This window comes from Neomonachus schauinslandi, chromosome 5, assembly GCF_002201575.2.
Source record: "Neomonachus schauinslandi chromosome 5, ASM220157v2, whole genome shotgun sequence".
NCBI classification, from domain to species: Eukaryota; Metazoa; Chordata; class Mammalia; order Carnivora; family Phocidae; genus Neomonachus; species Neomonachus schauinslandi.
In genome coordinates, this window is record NC_058407.1 from 9916808 (window position 1) to 9926705 (window position 9898).

Sequence of the window (9898 nt, forward strand, 5' to 3'; positions counted from 1 at the left end):
GCTTACGTCTCATGTTTCAGAGATTTCACTGAGCTAACAGGGGTTAGGAAAGTGCCTAGGGCCTGACACGTGTGCGTCCTTCTTTCCCTTTCTCCTGGGACAGAATCCTGGAATTCTGGAGGGTTCTCTCAGCCGTGGGCCGAAGGCTGAGTATCCTCAAGGTGATGTGAGGTGGCCCTACTGACAGAAAGTTCTACAGAATCTTTTTTTTTTTTTAAGATGTTATTTTATTTATTTGAGAGAGAGAGCACAAGAGGGGGGAGGGTCAGAGGCAGAGGCAGATCCCCCGCTGAGCAGGGAGCCCGATGCGGGACTCAATCCCAGGACTCCAGGATCATGACCTGAGCTGAAGGCAATCGCTTAACCAACTGAGCCACCCAGGGGCCCGTGCAGAATCTTCTTCACACCCCCAGGTGAGTAGGCCCACCTCACCACGGCCCCTGGCCTGCGGAGGCAGTGAATCAAGAGTCCTCCTCATCTGAGCCGCCCCCTGAGGCCTTCCCCCCCACACTGTCCTCCACACGGACTGCATCCCCCTCTCCCTCCCGAGGAATCCTGTGTCCAAAGTGGACACAGACTGCACCCGCTCTGTGAGCCGGGATTCCCCGTGCCAGCCCCAGCCAGAGCCTCGTACACTGGCCCGTCTCTGGTGGAGGGCAGGGGACAGTGCCAGTGACGAAGGCTGCAGAGGGCACAGGGTCCCATGAAGGGACACACAGCCCACCCTCGCATCCGGGGTGGGGGGGGCTTCCTGGAGGAGATGCCATTGTCACTAGGATTTGAAGGATTTTTTTTTTTTAAGATTTTATTTATTTGACAGAGAGACACAGCGAGAGAGGGAACACAAGCAGGGGGAGTGGGAGAGGGAGAAGCAGGCTTCCTGTGGAGCAGGGAACCCGATGCGGGGCTCGATCCCAGGACCCCGGGATCATGACCTGAGCCGAAGGCAGACACCCAACGACTGAGCCACCCAGGTGCCCCTAGGATTTGAAGGATTTAAGAGTGTGCGTGTGAGTTAGTGGAGTGTTAGCAGGAAAAGTGAGATGGGCCTCCAGGTAGAGGTCACAAGGGTGTGGAGGCTGGAAGCAGCACGAGGGGTGCGGGAACCGTAGGCAAGTTGCCAGGCTGTTACTGGAAACTGAGGACAGAAAGGAGCAGACTGGGGACAGGGGCTCGGGGAGGAGGCTCTGGGTGGGGCTTGTTGGCCTGAGTTGGTCCAAGGGCGGGTCCCCTAATCTTGCCTCCCAGCTAAATATGTCCTGCCCTGTGTTCACTTGTGCCCTGGAGAGTGAGCCCGGGGGGCCGTGGGAGCTGGCTGGCAGGCCATCGTTCCGGGGCTGAAAGGGATCACGTGCTATGTGGGCCATCTGGGTGTTGCCCTGTCCCTCAGCTTCTTCCAGGACACGCAGGAGGCCCGAGCCGACTCCAGCCCTCCGATGCCTGGGCTCCAGTCCCCTGCAGCACCAAAGGGTTCACGCTCTGCAGCTGGCCGGCCAGGTCCAAACCCTAGCACCCCACTTACCAGCAGGAGCCCAGACCGGCTGCTCATGTTGTGCACTTGCTGGGTCTCGGTGTCCTTACGGCTGAAGTGGAGACAGGAAGACCTGTGTGCTGAGGCCCGTAAGAGGTGCTCACCGCTGTGAGTCCCCTTCCCCGTGTTGCAGGACCTCCCTCCCTGCTGAGGCCAAGGGGAGGGACCTAGGCTGGTGGTGCCCTGCGGGGGGAGGAGAGCACAGCTGGGGGAGGGGGGGGCGTAGGCACAGAACCAGATGCAGGAGGAGGTGGGGGGTCATGTGAGGCCATGGCATCCACCCACAGGTGACAGTCTGGGCACGCGCCACCAGGGCTGGGGGTGGGCATCTCACTGGGGCTACGGGGCTGCCCCAGAAGGCAGGGAGCTCAGTGAGGGCGAGTCGGGAACCCATAGCCCTCGGAATCCAGGCTGGGCTGCTGTCAGAGACCGATAAGTTTGCTGATCCCTGGGGTGGGCGATGAGAAAGAACGATTGATTGGTCACTTTACCGTGATGGTCCTTTCCTCCCCTCAGCCACCCCAAGTAAGGTCACTATGTCCATCTTACAGGCCAGGAAACGGAGGTTCACCGGCCCCTGGCCAGCTACAGAGAGGGGTCAGGTCAACAGAATCTGGGCCCAGGTGTAGCTGGGATCTGGGGGAAGTGGCAGAAATCAGGGGTGGTACGTGTACAGTCAGAGCCCAAGGGAGTCACTGCTTTATGGCAGAATGCGGGGGCGGAGGTCCTTCTGCCACTCCCCATCCCCAGCGCTTGAGTGGGCCGAGGCTGGTAAGGGACAGGAGCCGGGCAGCCTTTCCCAATACTGGGCCGCATGCCCCTCCGACTCCAGTATGGAGCCCGGGCTGAGCGGTAGCCCCACACATCTGAGGGCGCCTTGGGCACCTTTGTGCCCAAACCTGTCCGGCCAAATGTACGTGGTGCCGCCCCGGAGATGCTCCTGCTGCAAGAGCCAGAAGGCCAAGTGAGCGGGGACAAACCTCTCATCTAGAAGAGCTCTGGTCAAGGCCATGGGCACCGGGTGTCTGCCAGGCCTCCCCCTCATTGTGCATGTGGTTCCTGTGAGCTCCAGGGCAGGCACTGGCCAAAGGAAAAGAGAAATGTGCTCTGGATTCAGAAAGCTCTGGTTTTATCAGTAACTGGCTATGTGACCTTGGACAGACCAACTATATCTCTGAGCACAAACACATCAGTTTTTTCATCTGTAAAATGGAGACAGCAATGCCCACCAGGGATGGTTGTTTTTCATTCATTCAACTGGTATTTGCTGAGCACCTACGATGCTAGGCACTGGGGAAGTAGCACAGTGAGTCGCTCTTATTAGGCAATGGTGGGCACCTTCTAGAAATCCAAGTTTCCAGATGCCAGCCAAGGGCCAGTCTTGAAAGCAGGCCTTTGTCGCAAGCCTGCTGTGTTCATTCTTTTCTGGGTAAGGTGGGGAGGGGAGACTATGAGGCTGGGGGGAGGACAGAGGCCACACCATGGGGGCCTTCTAGGCCAGGCTGGACTTGACCCAGGGCTTGATGGAGCCAGGGACGGGTGGTAAGCTAGAAGCAGCTGACAACGTACAGCCTGTGCTTAAGAAAGATTGTTCTGGAAGCTTTGTGGAGGCCAGAGGGAAAGTGTGGGGTGGGGGGAAGCTGGGAAGCTGCAGAAATCATTCAGAATCCAGTTCTGGAACCGGGGTTCTTAGGGGACGATGACAGCATGACAGGCCTTAAGGGGCAGAGGGACTGTCGGGTGGGTGGGGGGGGGCACCACACTGAGGGGTCCCAAGGGGAGAGGTTGGAGCCTAGGGAGGGGAGCAGAAGGGGGTGCAGGATCCAAGGGGCGGGTCCTGGGAGGGAGGCTGGCAGTTAGGGGTGAGGTGTGGGGTGGGGCAGGGACCCAGTTCTGAAGGGTCTGGGATGAGGGTGACAGCTGGGGAGGGGCTGGAAGAGGGAGACCGAGAAACTGCCTGAATTTCAAATAACCACAGCCACCTTGTCCCCAAGAGGAAAGCTGCCAACACAGGAGAAGGATGGATTAACAGAGAAGAGAAGTGGGGGCTGGAACAGGAAGGCGGGGGAGAAAACAGGAGAGTTTGGAGCATTCCAGACACAAAGGAGAAAGAGATGTGACCTGCAGGACCCTCAGAGCCTGTGTGGCAAGAGCCGGGGAGCCAGCTGGGGGGAGAGAGAGGAGGGAGGCTAGAGCAGGCTCAGGTCAGCGCCCCCCACCCCGACACCCCGTGTGCGCTGTCCCCGTGTGGCGGGCACCGGACCGGGTGCGCAGAGAGGTAACTCACTGCCCGTCCTGGGGGCTGGACAGGTTCGGGCTGGGGTGGCCGGGGTACAAACGGGAGCGGGGGCAGCCACTGCCAGCCAGGACAGCTGAGCCGGGGATGGACTCTGGAACGGACCCCTGCCGCGGGCACAGGAGCACGCTGAGGCTTGCCTGAGGCCACGTCATCCCCAAGTGACAGCCCGAGACGGCTGTCCATGCTGTACTCATGCGGGCACGTGCACATGTGCTCCACGCACACTCGCTCCCAGCTGCTAGAGGCGAGTCTTCTGGACCCCATCCCTCTCTGCTTCCCCCGACCCTTCTTTAGCATTAAGAAGTCAAATGTCCTGACCCCCAGGGAGCCGTGGCTGCAGGCTGGGCTGGACACGGGGTCCAGGCGCATGGACCGGGGCCCTTGGGGGTGTTGGCAGAGAAGCTACCGGCTGGTAGGACTGAGCCGGGCAGAGGACCACGTGTGGGTGCTGCGGTCCCCGCCCCACCTGTGTGCCACCAGAGTCAGCCAGCCGGATCCCCCCACACCTGGGGAAGTACAGACCTCCAGGAAGCAAGGGCCGTGGGGGCAGGGGGAAGGGCACAGGGGAGCTGAACAAACTGGGGTCCCCAGATTGAAATGCCCTCGGCCATGGGCAGAGGCTCCCAAGTCCCGCACCCTCTCTGGGAACCACACCGAGTGACTCACGATGACGGAATGTTCCTCCCCGAGCAAGCTGCCGTGCTGACAGCCGGGGCCGCATGAGGAGGGCCCTTCTGAGGTCTGTCCCTGCGTGGGAAAGCCATGCTGGCCACACCAAGAATAGCACCGTGAGGACGGCTGCCCCGGGGTCCCCGTGCAGCTCAGCCCAGCCTCGCCACAGCCACCTGGAGGGCAGGGCAGGGCAGGACGGCAGTGCCTCCCCCTGCCCCGCAGAGCTGGCCTGCTGGGGGCTGCAGCCCTGGAGGAGGGGGCCCGGTGAGGGGCGAGTGGCGGAGGATTTGTTGGCGTTGGGGAGGGGCTGGGGTGCTGCTGAGGCTTCTCACGTTAGCCCAGGGGACACGGGCAAAGAGTCCAGTGATGGCTGGGAGGGGGCAGAGGCTGTCTCCACACAATATGCCTGGGGGGTCCGGCCATGTCCCCTGAGCCGAGTGCTCGCCCTGCTGTCCCCTCTGTCCCCTGGCTACTCCTCTTGCCCTGATTCAGGTCACTGTCTCTGGCAGCTTCCCTGACTCCCCAAATCTGGGCGAGGGGAGTCACAGCCAGTCCCTCCCTTACACGCAGCAGGCACAGTGCCAGGGCCCGCAACACACTTCAGGCCCGCGGAAATGCCTTCATTATTTTTTCAATCAGAAGGGAAAAAAAAATGAATACAATCCAGCCTGGATTATGTTCTCCTTTATACCAACACAGCCACAAAATAGAATTTTTAATATTTTTATGGAGATCAAATAAATAAATAAATAATCTTAAAAAAAAAAAAAAGAGGCTGTCTCTCCAAAAAAAAAAAAAAAGATATTTTTATGGAGGAAGGGGCCCATGAAAATGATACTGAGGCCTTGACCATGGGGGCCCCTAGAGGCCTGTGTCCCTCCTGGGGCCCCACTGTGTGACCTGCTTCCTCACGCCCTTCTCCAGCAGGGCCGGGTCCTACTCCCTGGCAAAGCAGGGATGCAGCAGGCCTAGAATACATAGATGCTTGTAAATTAAAAAGTAGTTAACACTGATGGAGCACTCACTCTGTGCCAGGCACTGGGCTAGGCTTCTAGGAAGTAGACATATCAATGTCATCCCCATTTTACAGATGAGAACATTGAGGCTGAGAAAGCCTAAATGGCCCGCGCTGTTCACCTGGAGCGTCTGAGTGTCAAGCCTGCGCTGGGAACCACTGGCCCAGCGATGTCCCCACAGCAGGTAGAGCAGCAGTGGGGGTGTCAAGGGGCTGAGAGTCCTTTCCAGGAGAGACAACCTCATGGGGATATCAGGCCAGTCCCTCTAGATGAGCCCATGAGTCATGACCCGTGGAGGCTCTAGCGCCACCCCTGACTCCTTCTGACCCCGGAGGCGCGGCAAGCCATTCCTCCAGGCACCCAGGTGCCGTGCGGGGGCCAATGAGTGACTCATCGAAGCTTACACTGAGGGCTCGTGCTATCTGTAGGGGCCGTGGGTGACTGTTAGTCCCATTCCAGAACACAGTGTGGGACGTGCCTGCATAGAGGGGATGGGGAACGTGGGAACATGGTGCAGGAGCCATTCTTTCTGCCTTGGGAACTTGGAGACAGGGAAGGAAGCCTCCATGGGAGAAGTGCTATCTGAGCCCATCCTTGAAAGCTTCGTAGTATCTCATCAGGCAGAAAAATGGGGAAAGGGCATTCTAGGCTAACGCACAGCCCAAGCAAAGGTGTGGGAGTGGGAGGGGCCCTGGGTGAGGCCGAGGGCGGCTCAGCTCTGGGAAGCGCAAGTGGGGCGCTCAGGGCTCTGCGGCCGCCACACTAGGGAGTGGGGTGTTTGAAGATCGGGGAGCTGCAGTGAGGCAGTTAGTTGATGCGTGTTTATTGAGCAGTTCTTAGGAGCCTGGCTCTGTAATAGGCGTGAGGGGACCGAGATGACTTCAGGCACGCTCACCCATAAGAGCCTGGCTGGCCCGCTTACTAACCTGGATCCAGCACCTTTCCTTCCTCGGACTGGCCTTCCCCTTCCATAAAACAGGCTTTACTGGGCTTGTCACCAGATGACAGAGCTCTTTGAGGTCTTGGGATGAAAGATCCTGTAAATATGGAGCCCTGTCGCCAGCCAGGGCAGGGTGGAGTTGGGAGCCCACATCAGATCCCCGACAGGATAGAGAAACAGCCCCTGGGGGGTGGGAGGGCACCAGGATCCTCTGAGGTTACCGCCCTCCACAGCTGCCAAACGTGTTCCTGCTGCCAGGAAGCCTGACATTAAAGTCCTCCCCATCCCGCCCCCAGCAAGGACACTGCTTGGGGTGATTAAATGACAGACGCCAACACCCTGTCTGCTGACCCATGCTGACAGCAGGGAGGGAGAAGTAGAGGTGGCCTTGGCAGCAGCGAAGTGACTAGAGGCTCTGCTGTCGCTTTCGTGTTCCTCTGACATGGGCACACTGAGTCCCTGGCACACGAGTCTGGAGCTGGGGCAGGCAGACAGGTGCACAAGTCACCCCACCTCCATGTGGGACGGTCACATCTCCCCGACGTGACTATGAGTCCAGGACAGACCAACAGCCCAACCTCCTCGTCTTCCCAAAGATCTCCGGCAGCAAAAGCCCTTTGCGTTGAAGCAGTTTCTCTCCTCACTTGACCTCACACACGAGGAAAGAGAGGCCAGAGGGCCTTGCTGACTTGTCCAAGGTCACGCACAGGACAGTTGTAATTATTCACGTGAGGAAAATGGCTCCGAGAGGTCAAGTGGCCACCCCAGGATCACAGAGCAAGCAAGCGGGGCAGGTGGCCTGGAGCCAGAGCTGCGGGTCCCACTTTGCTTTTTAACATCCCTACACGGACGTGAGACTTCCTATGGCTGCTCTGGGTGAGAGCAGAAGAGTGCTCAGTAGCCCGGGGGGCCCCCCCCCGGCAGGCCGGGGCTGGGGCAGGAGCCCATTTTGGCTCCCCTGGCTGAGCCGTCTGTTTCTCAGCATCTCCAGCAGAGCAGGCAGGGCGCCCAGGGCCCACGATACGGAAATGGTTTCATTTTCATCCTTTTAACATCAGAAGAAAAATTCCGTATAATCATAATAATACTTACGAATGAATCAAGCCTAGATTGCAGTCATCTTTCTGCCAACGTGGTCCTAACATATATGTTTAAATATTTTTTTTTTTAAATAAAGGAAGGGGCTGCCAAGGCAAAAGTGCCTGGTGATTTGTCACCAGGCCATCACGTGGCCCCCACCGCAGGGGCTGCATGGTCAGCCACTGAGATCTTGTTCCAGGGGACGAAGCGGTCCGCCTCCTGCCCCGCCACTGGGTATGAAATGATGAGGAGAGAAGGAGGAGCAAGAACGGGGCGGAGGCCAAGAGGAGAAGACTGGCCACATGAATGGCAGCCACGCAGGGAAGAGCCCGAGGGAGTGAGAGTTGCTGAGGGAGCCGGGGGAGATAGGTGAGGGGCCGAGAGAGGGGGAGACGGGTCTGCGTGTGATGGGCGGCACGGCACAAACACGGGACACCCGAACAGTGAAGCCAAGAATTTCTCCTGGCTCTCACTACTTCCCTGTGGCTGTGGTAACAAGTTGGCACAAATTTAGTGACTTATAAGCAACAGAAACGTATTCTCTCACAGTTCAGAAGACCAGAAGTCCAAAATCAAAATCACTGGACCGAAATCCAGTTGTCAGCAAAGCCGTGCTCCCTCCCGAGCCTTTAGGGGAGAATAGGGTCCTTGCCTCTTCCAGCTTCTGGGAGCGGCCAACATCGCTTATCCCATGACAACATCGCTCCAATCTCTGCCTCCGGGGTCCCGCTGCCCTCTCCTCTTCTCTCACTCTCTCTTAAAGAACACTTGTAATTACATGTAGTGCCACCTTAATAATGCAAGATAATCTCCCTATTTCAAAATCCTTCATTTAATGGCGTCTGCAAAGATTCACCACTTTCACTCACATGCACAGTCTCCAGGGATTAGGACCTAATATCCTTGGGGCCATTATTCACCTTCTGCTGGCCCAGAGAGGCAACATGGTTCAAGAGGGACCTGCCTCCAGCCGGCAGAAGGCACGCCCCAGGAAAGGGTCCTTCTGCCAGGATCCTCAGAGAGTGAAACAGGCCTGCAGGGGCAGGGGTGAGATATGGACACTGCGCTGGAACTGATGAGGACAGGACTGGGGAGTTAAGCGCCCAGGTGAGAAGGTGTCAAGAGAGGCCCCTGGGAAGCTGGCCCTACATCTGATTTGCGTTCTCATTTCACTCATTCCACGGGCAGCAGATACTCAGACGTGAGCCAGGCCCCGTGCGGGGTCCTGGAGAGCCAGCCCTGTCCTCAGGGTCTAACCCTTGTCTTCAGGATGCTGCAAGTGCAGGTGAGGGCCCCCTCTTTTCCAGGGGGAGCAGTAGAGGCCCAGGAAGGTGGGTCGTTTTTGTCTGGAGTGCTAAATTGTTAGCCCAAGGGCTTCACTCTTCCTCAAGCCTCTACCTACCACCCCCCCCCCCCCCCCCCCCCCCCCCCCCCCCCTTTCTGTCCTGTCTCAGTGATTTTGTAATTTCTTGTCTCTTCCTCTTGGTGCTTTAAAAGTGAAATAACCACAGTTACCGCTAGAAGAACTTGCACAGGAAATGACTCCTCCTGAGCTGTGCACTTGTGCATCTGTAAAGTTGGCGGGAGGCGGGCTGCTGGAGTCTGGCAGCATTTGACCCGCTCAGTATCTATCTATCTATCACACGAATCTGAGTGAGGGAGAGGAAGAGGTAACCAGCCTTGCCTTCTCAGTATCAAATGCAGCAAACTTCCTCCTTAAAGTGGAGAAAAACTTCTGCAGTGAAACTTGGGGGACCTGGGAGCAGACGGGGAAGTGGCGGAGCCTTCTGCCATGTCTGGAATCCCAAAATCAGCCCTAAAGCGGAAAAATCAGACTTGGATGTGAAGAGAATCTCCTAATCTCAATTCTGCCTCTTTCTAGCTGTGACTTTAAGCAAATCCCTTAAAATCTCTATGAACCTGTTTCCTAATCTCTAAAATGGTTGTAGAAATGCCTTAGCTAAAGGGACAATTACGCATGCGCCAGGCGTTTAGCAAGCCTTCAACAATCCACTAAGGGCTAACTATCGCTACCCCTCCAGGTGGGCCTGAGGTCAGGGGTCTTCTACTCTCCTTGCTCCCCACTTCCTTGGGCCATCCTCAGAGAGGCTGTGTCTCCCCAGTCACCCGATGCCTTTAAGGCCCCGGCACCCGGGCTTGCGGAGTCGGCTTGCGGGGCGCTGGGACGCCGCGGCCGGAAGGCCACGGGTGGGGTGAGGCGCACGAGGCCGCGCTCGGAGCCGGATCAGGTGTTTTGAGCCGCCAGGCCGGGAGTCAAGCGCGCAGTCAGGCCCAACCGGGCCCCCACCCGCGGGCTCCAGCAGCGTCCTCCAGCGGCCCGCCGCCGCCCCCGCGCCTCC